Raw genomic sequence first — 21864 nt, 5'->3', positions numbered from 1 at the left:
AGGCAGGGTATCAAAATGGGAAGGCTTGCCAACATAAACGCATTACTCAGCCTTCCAAGCCATGCGCACAAAAATAACGCCGAACAGTTTTTTTTTTTTTCGAAGCCGGATTTTCTGCAGAATATAGTCTTTAACATTATCTTGTCCATATATCCCACACTTTAAGCACCAGATGCACTCATTTAGCCAGAAACGGACGAGGCTTGCCGGCTACGTTCTTGCAAGCGGTCAAAGTCGGTGACACGACGCCATTATAACGGTGTAGTTGCGTATAGGATCTAATGAATATGAGTACACAAGTGGACTCGTGTATCTCCAAAGCGCAGCGGAAAGACATCGACGCCGATGTATTCTAGATTCTGCTCGGCCCGAAGTTGCCGACAGTCTGGCGACCAAAGACTTCTGCGAGCTTCGTTTTGAAGGCGGCCCGAGTTCGGAAGTCAACATCGTGGTTTCGATACTGGACATAAGCGACAACGGTTAAGTAAACGGTCAGGTTCTTCTTGTTCTTCGAATCTTCAAACCATCCTGTCGGCTGCGCCAGTAAACGGTCAGGTTCTTGTTTTTCTTCAAATCTTCCGCACCTCTCCAATATGCTCCTCGATTTGGTAGGCGACCTATAGTTCACACAAAAACGCACAATTGGACGTAGGACGACGAACTTGCAGTAAAAAAAAAACGAAAATTAACTTTATAAAACAAGAACACGAAGCACAGAGTACAGAAAACTTATTTACACGGGACAGAGAGGCGACACACTTTACAAAAGAGACTGGGCGAAAGACAACTGCAAACCGAGTGCATTGCTCTTTTTACGACTTCTCAGTCTTGGCCTGCCTGCTACGCTGTCTTCTCCGAGCGAGAATCAAACTAAAATCAGAACCAGAACCGTCGATGGCTGCGCGGCGCTCTCTTAAATAGCCAGCGCAGAACCTTCTAGGCGCGGAGGAGGAACGGAAAACAGCTTAGCGCTGCCAAAGCTATGCCTTCCCCCCTTGGCCTTCTGGTGAAGCCTCGAATTTACTCGAACATGGTCAGCACGCGCGGCCATCCCGCGCGAAGCGAGGAGGAGGGCCGGGACCATGTGTGGGAATGCACGCGTGACTCCGCGCATGACGACGAGGGCGAGGAGGTGCAGCACGGTGGCCGAGATTACGTAATCGGCCGCGTCGCGTTCTCGTAGCTTGGAGAACATTCCATCGTCGTTTTCTACGGCGCGCGCGCCGAAACATTAAAGAAAGGACCACCGCGGCCTTATAGGTTAGATAAAAAATGACGATACTAAATCGGAGATGTGGGTTTATTATAGGCACTGGGGCTCGAGAAGCAGCGGCGTGCACAGTTCATGTACAGGCAGGTTAAGTACATACCGCGATATAGATGGCCCTGAAGACAACCCTCAGAATCTTGTTTACCATATTAAGGTCTTCTGATCCTCCGCAGTAGTGTAGTGATTGCGGGGTTCGATTACTGTGCCCAAGGATGCTGGATCGAATCTCGACCGTGGCGGCCGCTTTTCGATGGAGGCGAAAAGTAAGGCACCCGTGGGCTGTGCAATGTCAGGGCACGTTAAAGAACAACAGGCGATCGAAATTCCGGAGCCCTCCACTACGGCGTCTCTTACAACCTGAGACATTAAACCCACAAACAAAACCAAAACCAAATATCTTCATCTATGCACATGTAAGACCTTTTTCGGATTTTCCCTCCAATTTAGCCCCAGCGCTGAATAAAAAGCCTAAAGCTCTCAACAAAAGGCAAAAACATCTTCGAACTCCCAAACAGGATCCGACGTGCGTGGTAATTCGGCAACACACACTGTAAAAACAAAAACACCTTATTAGGTGTCTTCGCATGTCTATAACTAACACCCATGCACCCTTGAAAAAAAGTGGCTTCAGAGTGCCAGTACACCCTCAAAGATGGTGCTTCGGTTGGCCATAACACCCTTCTATGGGGCCAATGCACTGGGGTGTATTCATCACCTTTACACCCTATTGCAGGGTGGAAACAGTGGCATTGCACCCTTACACCCCTTGATAAAAATCAGTGCCGATAACGTCCATATATTGCATTCCCTAATTAGGATTTGCTTTTGCCACTACACATTCCTTAATGCTTTTCCTATGTGCACATTTGCAATCAAGCTTAATGGTATTCCTTTTAACCACCTGTAATGCCAAATGAGCATGTAAAGAGATGCTGCATGCCATTATTTTGACATCTCGAATGGCCCATGCCAGTATGATTGTTTTTTTTTTCACATTCACAGAGCATGTTACAAAAAAATGTCACACAGAAGGAAACTGGAAGTCTTTTATTCGGCATAGAAGGGTCAGGGTTGGGCTAGTGGGTGCTCGGGTGCTGGTGGAGGGGGGGGGGGGGCAGAGGGGCACTTGTGTTCTGTTTCTTCATTGATGCGCGCTATGGAACCTCTTTTATTTAACAATACTGCCACTCTCCACCGAGAGCCTAGCAGACGGGCAAAAACATACATGGTATGTAGTAAATACCTAAAAAAATGAAAGAAGCAAAACAGTTCCAACAAATGCAGACAACAAAGTATACAATTTTTTTCAAAAACAGAACCGAACAATGAACACAACAGCACGGTGACATTTCTTAAAAAACAACAACAAAACTTTTAGTCGTATGCAACAATAATCGCAGTACACAATATTAATCCTATGCTTTGTCAGTGTCAACGCGTGGGATTGCATAAAATTCGGCCTTAAGCGATGAAATAAAGCGTCGTGCAGCGCATCTTGGCTTCGACACGCAGATGCCCAAAAAGAGGTGCTCTATAAAGCAGCACAAATTGTCGGACCCCTTGTCATGTCAGATTGAACAGCCAAAATCGACCCATTATTGGAACAATACCCTAAGTAGAGTCGATGACTCGAAGAAGCTTCCGCTGCTGAATGAAGGGGAAATGCTCTTCAGCTTCTTTGATGCTGCTCCCAGTATATCCGACGCACGGCGTGGCAGGCTTTTCTTCCTGTTCCTTGATAAAATTGTGAAAGAAGTGCATAACACAGCAGCTGTATAAATATGAACTGCACCTGGCAAAAAGCAAATTCAACATATTTCTACTCTATATTTAGAATACGCCAATGCCCCTTTAGTGTACAGCAGTGTGCTGGAAAAGGGCCCTATCGGAAATCACTGGTGGTTATCTCAAAATTAACAATGCAGAGTATGCAGTTATGGTTGGTTCAGGAGGCACAAAGCCAGCAGTCTGGTCAAGTCATAAATGAGAGCACATAAGGTCAACCAATTTTTATTCATGCAGCATGCTGTTGCATGGTAATTTTAGATTATGCAAGCTATTTTATCAAACAAAAATGGCTACACTCATCAAAAGCGCTTGGATTAGAGAACTTCTATGCTGCCCCACGAACTTTTCATTTCACATGAACTGGAATGCTTGTTATGATAGTTAAAATTGTAAATAAACAATAAACAGCACTGGAGCACGGTGTTTACTACTAAAATATTAACAGCTGGCTCAATTGAAGGCTTCACACAAGGCCTACAGCACTGGCCAAGTAGATACTGCAGAACCAAACAAAAAAAAACATGGAAAGAGCATACTTAGTGATGGGGCACTACAAAAAAAAATCAAAGTGCATGTAATACATAACACATAATGCATTTCTGAACTTTTGCACGTCTTCTTGTGCTAAGCATGAACCAGCCAAGCCCTAGGGCATCGCAATGCTTCCTGAAGTGTCTACATTTAAGGTTTAGTAACAAAGAAAAAGTGTTCTCGCCGCTCTATGTGGCAGTTCTGAAACTTCATCACACATTATTCATTGAAAGTGTACACCGGAGCTTTGAGTTGAGCGACAATTACATGTGCAACAGCAGAGCATTACCAAACAACCAATTAGCAGAAGCTCTAAAAAATGTCAACACTGAAGCATGGTATGTTAAAACATTTTCCACGCATAGCACATTGTATGCATAGACATCCAGAACATCAGTGGTGAGCCTCAAGAGGCGGCAGGAAGCTCAAGTGTTCAAGAAGTTCTAATCGTTATAGCGGCAGGCAGTCTGAGGACTTTGAAATACTAAAGGTTCGAATACTAAAAATATGTTGACTAACTTGAAATGCAAAAATAACAATTTGGATTTATTGAGAATGTTTACTATAAATGAGAATGTCTATGATAGTGCCACATGGTTATTGCATGAAATGTTAGCATCTGTAGTTGAAGGCATTATATTTATACAGCATGAACCTTGAAACACAGCAGTATTTTCTCCCAACCAACGTGGTAAACCTAATCTCAGAAGAATTAAAATTATTACATCATTTCAAACTTGGCTAGCAAATTACAGCATTTTTTTAAAACAACTATTAGACTGCATTACCCACCTTCAGAAGCCTGTAGGATAAGACAATGTGGCAAATATTTCTTTTGAAGCAGTCTCAGATTATATATTCCAGACATTAGGAACATGTTAGGTACTAGCATGCATGAGCAGGTTGAGAGACCCCTTTCCAGCAAATGCTAAACCCCACCAAGCTGCCTGCAAGAGCCATCTGATAAAGCACTCCTGGTCCACTGCAGCAGAGTGCTTAGTCAAATGGCACACTGCACCAATCTTGACATTACCAGTGCTTCATCAGGTGACTCTTGTATGCAATACGACGTGGTAAGCATGTGATGGCAGGAGTCTCTTAAAAGTGCTTTTGATTGTACTTACAGCGCAAATAATCCTTTCACAGCAAAGAATTCACAGTTGTGATGAAAACTTGTGTAGTATTTTTATTTGAATTATGAATCACTAATACATATTACAAGTTAGACTGTAAACCATTTTAGAAACAAAGAAAATCCGCTAATAATGTCGGTTTCAAGTAGGCTTCCTGAATATTCAAATGACAAAGAGAAAACTTACAAATGATACAAACAACATCCAGAGCTCCCGGCTGGTTCCCAATGTTTGCCAAGAGTTGCAGAATGCATACTGTCTGTACATCTACAATAGAAATAAGCAACACAACAATGGTGAACCTCCTTGCAGGTAAAAAGAGACAGCCAAATTTTGAGGCGATAATTTATTGTCTAATTTAGGAAGGCAAATAAACAAAATTGAAAACATGTAGAGGCACGCAAACTGAAAGCCAAACATCTGACAGCAAAAATTAGCAAAGCTTGTGAAGATTTGAATCAGGTATCACATAATTCCCTGCTACTAGTTGAACAGATTCGAAAAGGCTGCACCATTACAATGGAGAAGAACAATAGGTAATTTAAATTTAACTAATGCGAAAATTGTTACATATGAAGAAATGCACAGGCTAGTTATGGTTTTATTATTCTTTCTGATGCTCAGCCATGTTTTTAGTATATCTATAAGGCAATGCAAAATGGCAAAAATGTAGGCATTTAGCGAAAAACTGCCAATTAGATAGCACATGCAGCAAACAGAAGGAAACAGCTTAACACTTACGCTTCTTTCTCCTTTCACGCATTCCCTCAGAACATACTTCGAGCACCCGGGCAATGTCCTTTTTTCTTGCACGAATGGTGTCCTTCAAAACCAAGACAAGTGTCTTGTTAAGGCCAATTTCAACTGCCTCTTTGCCCTCCTTCTTGATCAGCATGTTGACGTCATGTAAGAACTGCAAGTTTGTGTGAATGGTAGCCATAAAGAATTCATTTTACTCAATGTTTCAAGTAACTGAATATTAAAAATCATTGTACACAAGCTAAGGCAATTGATGCCTTTGTACATATCTGAAAAAAAAAAAAAACTGGCATTAGCATACAGCAAATACAAATATTTACTAAGGTTAGAAAACTGAAAAAACCATCAGTATTGTGCCACTCATCGCCAAACTGCAAGCAAATAAGGAAAGTCTAATATAAAAAATAACAAAGCAAAAATTATGATCCTCCTTCCCTCAACTTGGCACACGGCTGAATGGCAATAAAATATGTAATATATCTCTAAACTAAGGGTCCCCGCTCAGCTGTAAAAAGTAGCCTTCAATTCTTAGACAATCTACAGACATGCATCGTTAGCATATGAAAGTCAAATTGTTTTCTGGGCCCTTTAAATCAGTAAACTGCTTTCAACACATACATTACAAATTTTTTAATAACAGTAAGTCACAAATTTGCCTGCAATATGCGCACTGTGATGAGCAAAGAAGGTAAACATATGCGACTAAGGCTATGATAACCGCTTCATATGTACATTTAAGCAAAAGACAAAAAAAAATAAGTAAACATCTGGTCAGAATCAAACTCTGTAATAGCAACATCCGGTACAATATTTGGCCACAGAATTCAAGCTGTCGACCTCTACTTGAATGCTGAGGCATCAGTATCGAATATCCATTTATTCTAGTCTAAAGACACTACAAAAATCAAGTAATGCGGTCAAACAGTTATGTTGAAATGTGACCACAAAAATAATGAAAACTGGATGGTTTGAACCACATCAGCTGGATTAGCACGTGTACAAGTGCCTTAATTGAAGTCTTGCTGAAAATAAAATACGTACCTAAATGACTCTTCGAGAGCGAAAGTAAACGCCATAACAAAAGCAGCATAATAAAAATGCAACTTCACACTCCATGCAACTGCAAAATATGGTCCCTGTAAAATGAAAAATGCTCCCATTGTGATTAAAAAAGGCAAATCCAGACGCGGGGAAGTTAACATAGGCTGATGATAGCGGCATATAGTTTACGCAGTTTGGAATAAACTATTATGCAACAGGCCGGCCGACCAGCGCACTTCGATGCCGAGAGCAGGAGCGCAGAGGCGTGCCGCGCTGAACGGCCGCCGAGAACGAACATAGCCTCCTCGAACAAAAAGTTTAAACAGAAGGGCTGCGGGAGGACGCTCCCCGAGCAGCAGGACGGCGCGCGCCTATGCTGAGAGTAAATAAAAAAAAGGGGGGGGGGGGGGGGGTCGCAGCGCTCCGAGTGAAAGAAGATGACGAAGCATGAAAGAGGTTTCAGGAGAGCGAGCGCGAAGTGTAAGAGATAATGGAGGAGGGGGGAGGGGGGAGTCGAGAGTGCTAGGAGAATTAAGGTAGTACGCCAACATGGCCTTGCCGCACGAACGGAAACGGTAGAACAAAACCGAGTCGTTGCGAACTGAGCGCAAGTATCAAACTGTCAAGAAACGAAAATCGTTTCGTGAACCTCCTGCGCGTACAAAATGCAAGGAAACGTAGCAAATACATTATTTCTGTTCAAGAAAGTTGAGACTGATGTTCTTGCGCGAAATCTGCGTAACTCGCCGCGACATCTACCACATGTGCGATGTCATTTTGGCAGCCAGGTGAAAACAAGCGCGTGTCTCACGTTTTCATTTCAATTCTGGAGCGTTCCGGCACAAAAAGACACAGAATGCAGCAATCCGGTAGGACACTGTTCCCACAAAGCGCAATATGCTTGAGAATAGGCTTACCTTTACAGACGATTGCGTCAGCCGCAATGTACGCTGTCCGCCTTCGTATCACCGGCACCGAACCAACCAGTGCGATTTTAGCACGAGTGCAATGTAGTCGGCGCATATACCTCTTAGTCACGCAGAAAAAAAAATCGTCCATGCCTTCTTCTTTCGAACATCTCAAACATAAAGCGGTGCGGCAGTCCTTAGGCCTCAGCAAAGCAAAAAGAAGCCCGGACACTTGCCGACACGATAAATGCCCGTTTGCGTTAAACACCACATGTAGAAGGCACTTCACAAGCGTACACACTTCTGTAACACATATGCATGGGAAATGCAACACATTTCACGAGGGTACACAATCGAAGAAGCACATTCAGCATTCGCCGAAACGTGGTCGAAACGCACCCCACAATGCTAACGGCCATATTGTGAAATTTGAAAAGAGCATTCGTAGCTACCGGCGGCCTCCTGGCGGTGAAATTTTCTTTCAGTTTCTGTTTCATTTTTAGAAAGCACTCGTGTGTAATTTTAATTTTAGCGTTACTTTTGGTGCTTTATTTAGGTGTTGGGTTATATTAGCAGCGCCTGTTGTGTATAAAAGGCTGCGAAGTTGCACAGCCATATACCCCCAGCATGTTAGGTGATATTGCTTGCCCGTAACACCCTAAGGCATATTCTCCAACCAAAGCACCCCTTTGGCATGCAAGAGGTGATTTCCAATGGCACGAACACCCTAGACTCAGGGTGTAAGGGTGTTTTGAATCAGACAAATGCCCAAAAAGGTGTTTTTGTTTTTACAGTGCATATTATATAAACGCATGAAACGCCCTAATCGCAGGTGGCTGCAAAACAAGTTATCAAGGCGGCGATCAAGACTTGTGATGAATAGAAGAATGCTAAAAATCTGTATACACCGACAACCGGGATTGAAAACTGAACAGTACAATATTTACAGCAAGTAACTTATTCAGTAAGGTGTTAGAGGTGGGAGTCGGGTGCCGCTGGACGAATCCTTGGCCGCATCGACGCCCGCTCCTTCTCAGGAATAAGTGCCGCTGAGCGAAGGAGTTGGGAGTAGAAGGACGAAAACTTGGTTTATTTACATTGCTAAAAGTAGGAAAGAACGCCGGAGAACTACAGAGTACTGATGATGCCCGCACAAACACAGAGTTTTAAAGGGTCGGCGTTCCCCAGGTTCCCTAGGTGAAGGGCGGGCTAGTCGTCGAGGGAGTGTCCTTATCGCTTTAATGTCACACACATTACCGCACTTCCACTCTTGCAGACCCGCCCCCTCGAAAGTTTGGACTTGAAGGTAGGGGGAAACCGTTGTGGCTGTGTAGACAGCAGCACACGAGGAGCTCGTTGACTGCCGGCGTCTTACAGTCTGGCACACACCTGCGTCGATCGGCGTCTGTCTGCGTCCCATTCTCGGGGGCACTCCTGCGTCAAAACATGTCGAACGCGCCACTGCGCGCCGTCGGCGAGACGAATTGGAGAAGCATAGTGTAAATGGCTAGCGAGGAGCTCGGCGCCTTTTGGTCTGGGCTACCCCGTCGGCGTCGCAAGGGCCGTCGCGCGCTGTCGGCCAGACGAAGGGGATGGCCACGTGGCCGCCTTGAAGGTACTGACCCAGGCGGGAGACGCCGGGATCTACTTGAACCTTTTTGTTTCCCGATGACCCGACTTGGACTGCTCTCGCCGTCCGGCCGAACACACCGCGTTCCTTTCCAGTGGGGAATTCTTGTCTCGATGGTTGAAAGCGGCAGCTCTCGCGCCGGTCTCGTTGTCGCCATCCTTAACAAAGGCTAACTTATCTTACGTTTTAAAACAGCAAGGAAATATAAATAGAATACAATTTGCTTTATCCGTGGTTAGGAGCACAAACAAATCAAATGATGTGTTACAGAGCTGGTAGTGTTACGGTATTGTAGCTTAACGGGCAGTTGATAGCTACATGTAGGTTTATCTAACAATCAGAATACGGATGGAAGAGTTTTACAGTGTTATTGACAGTACAAGAACTTTTGTATTAATGCATAATAAACAGCCACAGACTGATGATTGCGAGTAACCTAACTGTCGCTTGTGTATACATATAATAATAATAATAATATTAATAATAATAATAATAATAATAATAATAATAATAATAATAATAATAATAATAATAATAATAATAATAATAATAATAATAATAATAATAATAATGTTTTATTTACACCCAATGTGTACATAGGATGAGGGATCACAGCAGAAAAAGTTGTAATGACAACTTGACAATGCCGCAGGCCCCCAAAACATTAACAATGGCAGTTTCACATCGGCAGTGCAGAAAATATACAATCACATAGTATACACACTAAAATTAACATAACGTTGCAACAGACAACATTCTTAACAGGGGGGGGGGGGGGGGGGGAATAGAATGAGAAAAAAGAACTAATACAACACTAGTGCAGGCTTCTAGCATAGGAAAGTAATAATGCACACTTCTAAACGGACAGAAAATGTTTTCTAAGCTCTTTGTAAGTGATTGATTCAAGTTTAATGTGTTTTCTATCCAGGTCGTTTAATGTTCGTGGCAGCATGTGTAATGTTTGGAGACCATAGTTTGTTCTGTGTGTGTGTATACCTTCGATTGTTCATTTTTGCGTGTAGCGTACGCTCTGTCGTTTGCTTTCAGTTCAGCTAGTGACTGCAGAATTCTAGAATTATTTATGAAATCTCGTTTAAGTGACTTCCATAGTCGATAGTCGTAAGCTTTAGTAACTGGCATAATATTGTATTTTTTAAAGAGATCATGAGTATGAAAATAACGTGGGACATTTTCAATAATCCGAAGAAACTGCTTTTGTAACACATAAACTTTCTGCGTGTTTTCTTTAGTGGTTGAACCCCAAACTAAGCCACAGTAGTTAAGTCGCGATGAAAATAGGGAGTTATATATTAGTGTCATAATATTACGTGGCAGAAAATTATTTCGATAAGCCAGCCATATAGGATGTAAAAATGTATATCTTCTTCCACTATCCACGATAAGTCACGGATGGAAGCTTTTACGACGCAGCCTGAAACCAAACACGCCGAAAACAGCACAGATTTCAACCGCGGACTCGGGTTTTCCAACGACATTTCCCTCTAATCTACAGCCGACTAATTTCCGAAACAGATCCCCAAGAGAAGCTCAAATATCCACTTTTCACTAAACGACATTCCTTTATATACAAGAAGACACAAACTTTTCAAAACTTGTCATCTGTGTACTCCGACTCTGTTGCACCAAAAAAAAAACCTAATTACGATAGTCGGTAATGAGAAATTCGAGCGCTGCAATTTAGGTATTTTTCCTCAGGATCCCATCACATATTCACCAGACTGTTCGAGACGTCCATGTTCTGAACGACCATGGCGTGTTGCTGGTGACCGAACAGAATCTTGCGTCCCGGTTATAGGATGGTCCCCTAGGCAACCGTACAGCTGTCCACCATTCACGCAAGCGGCAATGCCAACGCCGACGCCGCTCAAGCCAGGAATAGGCGTTAAAGGGCTGCGCTCTCGAAGTGGGACTCTGCCGCACCAGACAGCAGTTCGCCCATTATACTTATAGTGTCCAAGGTAGAGCCACCATCTTTCACTAAATGTAGAAAGTAAAAAAAAAACTATATGGTACAACTGAATTCTTTCTGCATCTCTCGAAGGGAGAACATGTAGGGAGAACAAGCCAGATAGGTTAAATTCAACGCGCGAAAACTCAGGCTCATGAAGTATTACAGGACAACTCATATGTCCTCTTCCAGACTCAGTTTAATGGCATCTGTGGTGGCGGTGTTTAGTGGGCTGTAATAAGGAACACGTAACTAAATTCATGTTCCTCTTGCAATACACTTTCCTAAATGTTTCTAGATCTATTTTTTTTTTGTTAACCTGTCAATAAATTAGCGCATTCGCTGAGAACGAAAGACCGTTATATATTTACTAATTATATAGTATAATATAAATGGTCCTCTCGGGAGAAATTAACGGAACCAATTCGAACGGTGGTTTAGTGTAACGCTAATCCATATTTATTTTCCTCAAATCCAGGCTTTAAACAAGGCTGTAGAAATAGACAGCGATATTGGAAGTGGTCTTATAACTATAAATTTCCGCAACTCGCTTTTCCGCTAGTCAGGAAAATAAAGGTAATGCTTTTACCAGCGTTCATGCATTCAGCGTACTTTCACGATGACAAATATATATATATATATATATATATATATATATATATATATATATATATATATATATATATATATATCATTTAGCTCTGTTTTCAGCATTTTAAAAAATAATCAAAAGCCCGACTTTTAACATCTGACTTGCGGAAAGAGTCAACTGAAGTAAGGTAGAAAAAGAAACAGCATTCTCTCTGCCGATAGCTTGACGCGCCGAGCTAGCTTTAATTGGGAAACCCTCCGATCTGTTATTTCAGGAAAATGCTCAGTCGCCTCGTTTTTGTCACCGCCTTTCCCCACCAACAAAAAGAAACGGAGATTCCACACTCCAGTCCCAACCTCCAACTTTGAATTCATGGCTTCCGTGCGCATGCTATGTGTGCAATCGTCCGTTTGCATCGTTGTATGTGTTTTACTGTGCCTTCGTCCTTCATTTTGATTGATATACGACGGTACGCTACTTCCCTGAGGCTTGAGCGCCGGCAATTGCACAGTCTCGGAGGACTGCTTGACATGAGATAAAAACCCAAACACTCTCAACACCACCGAAAAATAAAACAACAAGGTAGAAATACAGCCAAAGCGGTGTAAATCTTTCTCGCCGGCGCATTTATATTTCACGCTTGATCTCCTGAGAATCACGGAGAAACGTTACTGGGCCCGAAAAGGGAAAGGAAAGGAAGGTCAGAAATAAAAGGAAATGTCAGTGTATGCGCACGGTACGTAAAGCTACGGAGATTCTTTGAAAGGATAGTCAGGGCCTTTTTGGAACTCCGGGTCTAAATTGAAAAGAGCGATGGTCCGTTAGCCTCTAATCAAGCTGTAAAGGGCAATGCTCAACAAGGGGCAACATTTTTAACTGTTGCACCAATTTCGATAAGAAGTTTCAGGTATGGCTTACCTTCCTCTTATTAATATATATTCTAAGATTCAGCACCGTAGCGGAAATAGAAAAAAAAAATTACAGCTGTCCTAATGAGGGATCAAGTGTGTAAGTTTAGAAAAAGCATCATTTCAGAAATCGAGAAAATGTAATAATTGTTTGCACTTACGTAAATTCTAGGTAGTTCACTTTGCAGGATAAGGTCAACTGCAGGTTTCATATGACATATTTGTAAATATTTGAGAACTTTAAAAACGAACGTTATTTTTTCTGTTGTCCTTGTATGTCATACATTTTAAACTTTTTTTTTCTTAGAGAAAATGCAGAATCCAAAACGTACACTATCTTGTTGCCGATAAACGTTTAGTCCAGGAACTGCCTAGAAAGCAGCCGTTAGTTACGTACTGCAATTTGGACAATCCAAGCTTATATTTTGATTTACCCGTCCGTCCGCTGTTGCCACGGTCCAAAATTTACTTTTTCTATGTATTTATTTTTAGCTGTGTACTGTACTCTCAAAAGAAAATAGTTTTTAGCTAGAGAAGTCGAAAAACAAGCATTCTAACTTGGGGATTCACTCCGCGTTCAGTTTCTTGTCCGCTTTGCGGCTGCGTCTTGAAAGCAGCGTTCAGTGGGAGCTTTCGTTGGTGCACCGCATCTCGCAAAAAAAAAAATTTTCCGCTACTCATATGAGAACGAAAGTTTATGAGTGAGTGAGTGAGTGAGTGAGTGAGTGAGTGAGTGAGTGAGTGAGTGAGTGAGTGAGTGAGTGAGTGAGTGAGTGAGTGAGTGAGTGAGTGAGATAGGGAGGGAGGGAGGGAGGGAGGGAGGGAGGGAGGGAGGGAGGGAGGGAGGGAGGGAGCAAACTTTACATAATTCAAAACAAGATATTTATCTAGAGCCCCCGTGGTTGTGTTCCCATTCCAGGACTCCCGCGGCCTTGCTGCCCGGCTGGTCGTTCAGTCAGCCAAAGCTGGTCCTTCGATTCCGAACTGGACAGCGCAGCTTCCCACTGCTCTGGCGTGGCGTTGTGAATTATAGGCACTGCATCTATTTTCGGGCAGGAACATAATATGATAAATTGTCGGTTTGTGCCCACACCAGAGACATGTGTCCCTGTATACGGTCGGATGTACCTTGCTGTATAAAGACAGGCATGGACAAGAATTTGTTTGTAGCTGCCGCCAAGACACCGGCGGCCGTAAAGTTGTAAAAAGTTGGTAAAACGTTTCTTCAATAAAAAGTTTCCCTCTAAAAAGTTTCCCTGTAAGTATAGTTGGCAAAACGTTTCTTCAATACGTGCACAAACCAAAACAGCAAAAATTTTTTTTTGTGAAAATTGAGATCTTAAGCCCCGCATACCACCTTAAAGAAAATTTTCAAGATGGGGCTGTACTTTTAATAAACGATGACTCATACAGCTCGTTCGTCCGGAAAACCGTCGGTGTCGTCGTCGTCGTCGTAGTAGTAGTGGTAGTAGTAGTAGTAGTAGTAGTAGTACTAGTAGTTGTTGTAGTCGCAGTATCAGTAGTATTAGTGGAGCAGTAGAAGTAGTAGTAATAGTAGTAGTAGTAGTATTAGTAGCAGCAGTAGTAGCAGTAGTAGTAGTAGTAGTAGTGGTGGTAGTAGTCGCAGTAGAAGCAGTAGTGGTAGTAGTAGTAATAGTAGTTGTTGTAGTAGCAGTAGAAGTAGTAGCAATAGTATTAGTAGAAGTAGCAGCAGTAGTAGTAGTAGTAGTAGCAGTAGAGGCAGCAGTAGAAGTAGTAGTAGCATTAGTAGTAGTGGTGGTGGTGGTAGCAAAGGTACTAGTAGTAGCAGTAGAAGTAGTAGTAGTAGTAATAATAGTAGTAGTAGCAGTAGAAGTAGCAGCAGTATTAGCAGTAGTAGTAGTAGTAGTAGTGGTGGTGGTAGTAGTCGCAGTAGAAGTAGTAGTGGTAGTAGTAGTAATAGTAGTAGTAGTAATACTAGTTGTAGTAGTAGCAGTAGAAGTAGTAGCAATAGTATTAGTAGAAGTAGCAACAGTAGTAGTAGTAGTAGTAGTAGTAGTAGTGGTGGTGGTAGTAGTCGCAGTAGAAGTAGTAGTAGCAGCAGTAGTAGTAGTAGTAGTGGTAGTAGTCGCAGTAGAAGTAGTAGTAGTAGTAGTAGTATCTGTAGAAGTAGTAGTAGAAGTAATAGTAGTAGTAATAGTAGTAGTAGCAGTAGTAGTAGTAGGGGTAGTAGTCGCAGTAGAAGTAGTAGTAGTAGTAGTAGTGTTGGTAGTAGTAGTAGTAGTAGTAGTAGTAGTAGTATTAGTAGTAGTAGTAGTAGCAGTAGTAGTAGTAGTAGTAGTAGTAGTAGCAGTAGTAGTAGTAGTAGTGGTAGTAGTAGTCGTAGTCGTTGTTCTTTTAATATGGTGGTAGCCACTGCGTGTCGGAAATAATCAGGGGCATCGTCAAAAATCGTGTTAAGGTTATTTGTGCTTCTAGTAACTGATGATTGATTGATGTGTAAGAGACGATGATGAGTTAATCAAATCATTGTAAGTAATTGATTAGTTGGTTAAATAAAGAGATGAAAGAAAAAGGGAGTTTAGAAGTGGCAACGTATTCGGAATGAAAGGCCAATCATTTATGATGTGGCAGTTTAAAGTGTGTAACTTATGAATTATTATTCGAAATAATTTCAATGTTAGCAATTGCATAAGGAGTTTGGAAGGGGCCCAAATGCTCAGAATTAAGAGCCAATGCTTGGTGACGAGATATTTTCATCTATTGATATAATGACATCCGGTTATTGAGAGTGGCATCTATATGTATGTATATTTGAAAAGCGCGGTTTTTACTTTTCCATTGCTGCCACTGATACTACTACTGCGTTTACACCGACTCTACATTCAAGTAACTGGTGCTTAACCCGTGTCGATGTTGTTGTTGCGACTGTAAGAAGAAGGAAAATAAAATGCACTGCACGTATGTTACTGGTTCTGCAGCTTAGGCACCTCCGCTGCCTCGTGCGGACAGAGGAGAAAATAGAGAAGACAGAAAGAAAAAAAAAAAGATGCGCTTCGCGACAGGTCGTCTGCCACCGAAGTGATAGCGGGTACAATGACGGTCTACAACAGGCACAACCACCGGTGGTAGGCGAACCCCCGCCGCAAACGGCGGCAGTCTACCCTTCCCAACCCCGTAGGGCCAGGAGCAGCCACCCTATCCAGCCCTGTCGACGTGCAAAAAAAAAAATGGGTAGTTACGGCCCCAGAGCGCGTACCGGTGTGCAAAGCGCGATGTACCGCTGAGACGCCAGGCTGTCGTGCTGGGTGTGACTACGAGCTTAGACGTGACAAAAGCCTTTTTTTACTCCGACGACCTCCGGCGCTGCATGGTTATACACAAAAACACTACACACACAAGAAATTTAAACCAAGACGTTAACACAGATGATGTGCTTGGTTTAATTCTCTTGTGTGTGTATTGTATTTTGTATATAACCGCGCACCGCTTGAAGTCGTCGGAGTCGTATAGCCAACTATCCCGCTCGCAAGTACTACTGTGCCTTTTTTATGTTTAGTGGGGTCAGTTACTCAATCGATCACACACAGCAAGGTTAAAATGCTTGTCCACTTGGACGCTTAAAGACTCGGTGACCGTGCTCGCCTTCTTATATTAAGGGATAACATTTCGTGTGCCTACTGCTTAAATAAGCGAGAAGCAGAAAGATACAAATAGGAGGAGCCAGGGCGTTGTCCGACGCACAACAATCTCCTTACAATAAGTCAAGGACCGAAAAAAAGCTTTATTCATAAGAATAATCTAGAAAATATAGCTGCGGTTGCGAAAGCAAACATCCAGGTGATCACTCTGCCAAGACAAATTATGGGAGAAATATTAAGTTACCTGACCGAGTAAAAACGCACTTTCAGCAGCTATAGCGACCCCTGAGATGAGGGAAAAGGCGCTCTCCGCTAACGCATGCATTTATGGTCACGTAGGGGAGCGAAATAGTTATAGTATAGAAACATAGAGTCTTGTGACGCTTTGGTTTAGTGACCCTGTTCTTACTGTGTGGGCTGAGGGAAAAGTGCGCGGCAAGTCAGGTAACGAAAGAACGTGCGGAATGTGAAGTAAATCGGATTGACCTTCTTCTATCGCGGGTGCTAAGCAATCGCTTAGTATTGACACGAACGCCAGCGATCAGGTTAGCACCTGATTGTGGCAGCCGCCTATTAAAGAAGTCACCGAACAATAATCTGCGTTCGCCCCGGCGCTGTGGCTCAGTAGTTGCGGCGCTCGACTGCTGCACCCAGGGATGAGGAATCGAAACCGGGAGTGTCAACCGATTTTCGATGGAGACGAAAAACAAGGCGTCCGTCTGCTGTGCGATGTCAGTGCAGGTCAAAGGTCCCCAGGCGGTCGAAATTTTCGAAGCTATCCACTACGGCGCCCCTCGTAACCTGGGTCCCCTTGGGACGTTAAACTATGCAACCAAAATGAGCGGAATGATAGTTAGAGTATAATTTCGCAACGACATTACGGCTTTATTTGCTCTATATGTTCTAGAGGACAATTTTCTTCTCAAGCAAGTAGGGTATGCAATGGCCGGAAACTAAAACCTAACCGTACGGAAACCTCTTGAGCCGAATTCTACAAAAAGCGAAAAGCAATCACTTGAAGCATGCGTCATTCCATTGTTATCTGTTAACTTTACGGTCAAGCTGAGACAGTGCGTCACTTGCTTACGAATGGCATAGCTAAGGCAGCTTCAACTGCACATTGACCCTAGTTTTCCGTCCTGTTTCGGAAGAAAGCAATGGCAATCCCTCAGTGCCTGTGCAACGGAGGGGACCCAGATTTGTGTAAAGCTCGGTGACCACTTCGATATTTCTGCATGACTGTTTAGACCGAATAACTAACTTGTATACCGCTTTAATAATTGCGTGCCCTAATTACAGGCATGTCTCTCAATGTGATCGAAATATATATTGATGGTGCATCATCAGGTTATGTATAATTGGACAGGTAACTCAGTGTACATTATTTGCTCATAAGTAATTGCAGATCTAAATTATTCACACCTATTTAGTTATACATGAATAAAAATTGAACGTTGTACTCCTACAGCATCGTCATTTTTCTTTTGAGAGCTCATATCGGTTGCCAATGCATTGGTACTAATTTTAGGCCTCAGTTAATTGTTGTTAATTAGTTACTGTTATCAGAAATGAGCTTAACGCCGAAACGTGGAGAATTATATCGTTGAAAAGGTTTCGACGAGTAAAATCCTAAAAAAATATTTCATCGTGCAGTTGCCAGGGCTCAACCCCTATGATCTCGTGCCCTGTGACTCCTTGTTCTCTTGATACCACAAGGCGTAAACGAAATGCAAACCTAATTTCGGTTGTAGTTTGTCGTTTCGATGATTAAATATTTTAGCCCTCATTAATGCCTTCAGCTGATTTTGCAATTTATATTAACGGAAACATCGTACATCGAAGGGTTTTCTACGTGCCGATATATGTCGGCGTCTGTTTAAGAAGCATAATACAATGTTGATGTATTCTACGTATACCTCCTGGATAAAAATATTCTCTCCTATATTTCATCAAGAACATTTCAGACAGGAGAGGATAGAGCAAATTAGCATAAGATACCATTGCTTTATTATATGGTGATTGTCATCAACTGGACCACTGTTTTCACCCGCTTCTACTCTTTTTAGCGCGGTTCCATGACAATTATTTTTGTTTCGCAAACCGATCCCACGCAACATACCAACCGATATTCCACGTGACATCCTTTCGATCCCATCTGCGGAGGACAACGTGGGTATATTTTTTTATTTTAGAACTTGTTACATTGCAAGAAAACTACTTTTACGGGAAATTATCAATATAGGAATTAAATTATTATTTTTCCTTGAATTCGGAAGGCCTAAATAAGCGTGAAAAATTTGGAGTATAAGACTCCGTCTCCGTTGGTTTGCCATCGAAATAACGTCACTAATTTTTTGCAGTGTATTCTTACAAATCTTAGTTTGCCGGTTCCTAAAGTCAAATCCTGAGTTTCACTGTGAACGGAGATTATTATTATGAATTAGAATAACTGCCAGCATAATAATAATTACGAGGGAATTTAGCGACTAAAGTAGTGAAAGGCGAACGCCTGAGAAGCCTCATCTTGTCTAGCGTTCCTGCCATCTGCAATCCTGCACTTGAACGCGCACCAAGGAACACCAGGCGACAGGAGCGATGGCGCACTATCCAAACGCACACTTGTCGGAGAAAGCGCGACAGGTACTGCGCCTTTCCTGCAGAAGCCTCGTCTTGTCTAGCGTTCCTGCCTTCTGCAATCCCGCAATTGAATGCGCTTTAAGGAACGCTGCGCGACAGCCGCCGCAATAGCGGGACACACTGTGTCCACAACACTATGAGTAATTAAAGGATTTCGCTTTGAAATATCCTTATCCATGTATGGATACTCAGGATCGGGTAAATAAAAATCTAGATCCCATATTTTTTTAAGACATTGATTAAGAAATGAGCAATAGGAAAGCGAGAAAGTGTTCAGATTAGTTCCTGTCCACACACGAAAGTACATGCAGTCACATGGGGACACTAACAGTTCCTGATATTGTATTTTTGTATCCAGTAAGGCAGAACAATCTGTGATGGAAATGAACATCTGCAGACATTTTCTTAATAAATTTAGGTAGAATGTCTGTTGGTCATTTAAATATTCATCATTCTACTGCTTCCACTGAATGGCAAGATCAAAGTAGTAAGAATATTCTGTGTCCCTGTCAGCTAAACACTGAACATTTGTGATATATCTCACAGATCATAGCAGACCGAATAAAAGCCTGAACCACCCTGAAATTAGGCCTCTTTTTAACATGCATCATTGTGTGGTATTCGGTCACTACTTAGCAAGTAAGGAAGTGATGCACCGCATGTTGGAAATCTTATTTTACAAGCATTTCTTATTTAAGACACTGTGCACCGCGCCTAGGAAAAGCTAGCCCCGTTTAAAAACCAGCTATTACACAGCGACGCACGCTATGAACTTTACCACTCGCATGCGAAGAAATTATTGTGATTTGATCACTCCAAAAGTTCAAGAATCGAATTCTCGTTTAGAACGCCATATATACTATATCCGGAATCTCACTTCGCCAGATAAATCCCGCCGGGGTGGCGCAGTGGTTACGGCGCTCGACTACGGTTCCCAAGGACGCTACTTTGTAAATAATGTACAAAGCTCCCCTGTCCTTTCTTCCTATCGCTCCCCTCTCTACTTCTCCTTGCTATCCTCTCCCTATCCCCTTTTCCTTCCCGCCGGCCGCAGCTCAAGTGCTTCAGTTTTTTAGATAGCAGTTGCCGCGGCCGGCAATACTCTTTTCCTTCTTTTTGATTATTTAAAAAAAAAATAATAAATCAACCACTACCACCACCACCACCACCCAAGTACGCGAGATCAAATCCCGGCTTCGGCGGTCGCTTTTCGATTGAGGCGAAAAGCAAGGCGCCCGTGTGCTGTGCGATGTCAGTGCACGTTAAAGAACCCCAGGTGGTCGAAATTTCCGGAGTCCTCCACTACGGCGTCTCTTATAGCCTGAGTCGCCTAGCATGCCTTCAGCAGTTGCCGTGCTATCTTATCCCTACTCCTGTTTAAGATATTTGTTTCCTTCAGCTTTTCTTCGCACAAGTTTTTGTCTTTGTCTGGCAGGCTTTATAGTGGTGTAGTAAAAGGGATCCTGTTGCATTCTTCAAATCTCGCTTATAGGAAACCTGCAGTGAAGTTTGCTGTATCGATTGCCGCACCGTAACACATAGCCTAGCGAGAGGAGCAAATATATTATAGGCGCTCTCGCAGGGCGTTTTCACGCCACCTGCATGGGCTTGCCGGGATCAGATTGCACGTACTGCCGAACCCCTGCATGGCGTGCTTCAAATACCTGGGCTACGTCGAGAGCGTCTGGCCCAGGACGTTATCTGCCACACGCGTATCTATAATGCTGCTCAATATGGTCGGTCGTTTATCGCGAACCAAGTGGCTAACAGCAGCAGTTTTTAGGCGCGCTGTGGAACAGTTGCAGTGCCGCCTAGGCAGTGCAGGCTCTCTATAGTCCATTGGACGATCCTTTACACATCGGCTAGTCTTGCCGATGTACATTTTCGGGCATGTCAGTGGTATCTCATAAACGACACCAACCACACACTTTTGCAAACGATCCTGCATGCTTTTTTATTCATTCTTTTTGTTTTGGATGTGAGTTTCATAACACATGGAAGCAAGGTTTTAGAGGGCACAAAACACTACAAATACTTTGTACTTTGCTTGCAACGTGCTTCAAATTATGAACTATCTTATGGTATAAAAGATCATGACGGCTCTACTTCTTTATTTTATAGCTTCGTCTTGAGTACTCTTATTAAACCTATCTTTTCTCAGCTTTTTCCGTAAGGCTTCGTCGGCTGTGCAGAAATTGATGCCCAAATCGAAATTGGATGCCTAGCCTGTTCCAGCTTCCTGAAAGCTTTCCTATACTTTATGGCAGCATGACTTTTTCATTTTCAGTGAAGCGCCAAAACACATTTGAGAGTTTGCGCGCTTAACAGTTTTCGATGGGGCAGACACTTAGGGCAATAATTCTTCTTGCGCATGAGAGCAATTTATCCAGCAACGCTTCCTTCATTGGTGGTTATGTTAATATCTACAAACAGAAGCCTATTGCCTTGGGAAGTACATGGATGTAATCCAATCAGTTTCGAATAGTTTAAAAATGGATAAAACGTCTTTCCACTACCTGTTGATTGAGCAACGCTTTCTGTTTTCTTAAAATGGATTAAAATATTCAACACACATAAAGGTATTCAGCACATTAGTGTGTTCAAAGGCTTCCATCAAGGCTCTGTCCAATTCAGCTGGAAAGATATTCCAAAGCACATTAGCTACACAGGAGCCAATGCAAATTTCCTGTTTCGCACAGACAGCTGATCTTGATACAAGACAACAGTACATGATCGGTTTTACTCTAACTGTGCCTTGAAATCACCCACAGAAACACCAGACGAGTTTTTTAAAGAAATGCTACCATTCTTTTGAATGCAGGACGAAAAAGCCCATAACTTTTTTTCTGTGCAATACAGTAGAACATGTCAACTACGCAAACAAAAAAGGTATATCCTAAAGACTTGTCGTCTTGTAAAGATTCAACTTCAGGCGAGTTCCCAATTGAAAAAGGATCATCAACAGCTAAATTACGCAGGTGTCGTAATAATTAACCACTGTCATTGCTCTGCTAAGAACTATTCTCGCTAACAATACACCTTAACGGTATACTTTCGTTGTGTAGTTTCACAGCAAAA

General features: G+C 42.6%; 1 long non-coding RNA gene across 1 annotated transcript; it reads right to left on the bottom strand.

Moving 5' to 3' along the window:
• Window positions 1–2483: 2483 nt before the first annotated feature.
• On the bottom strand, window positions 2484–5629 carry LOC146199730 (uncharacterized). Its single transcript, XR_014704771.1, has 3 exons — window positions 5464–5629; window positions 4909–4989; window positions 2484–3004 (listed from the first exon to the last, which is right to left on the bottom strand). It is a non-coding gene; the product is annotated as an uncharacterized LOC146199730 (long non-coding RNA).
• Between the last annotated feature and the right edge of the window lie 16235 nt (window positions 5630–21864).

The sequence above is a fragment of the Amblyomma maculatum genome, chromosome 2, assembly GCF_055883805.1.
Source record: "Amblyomma maculatum isolate TAMU_Amacu chromosome 2, ASM5588380v1, whole genome shotgun sequence".
Lineage (NCBI taxonomy): Eukaryota > Metazoa > Arthropoda > Arachnida > Ixodida > Ixodidae > Amblyomma > Amblyomma maculatum.
Note: the sequence above shows the minus strand (reverse complement) of the source record. Positions and strands in the feature narration are given on the sequence as shown.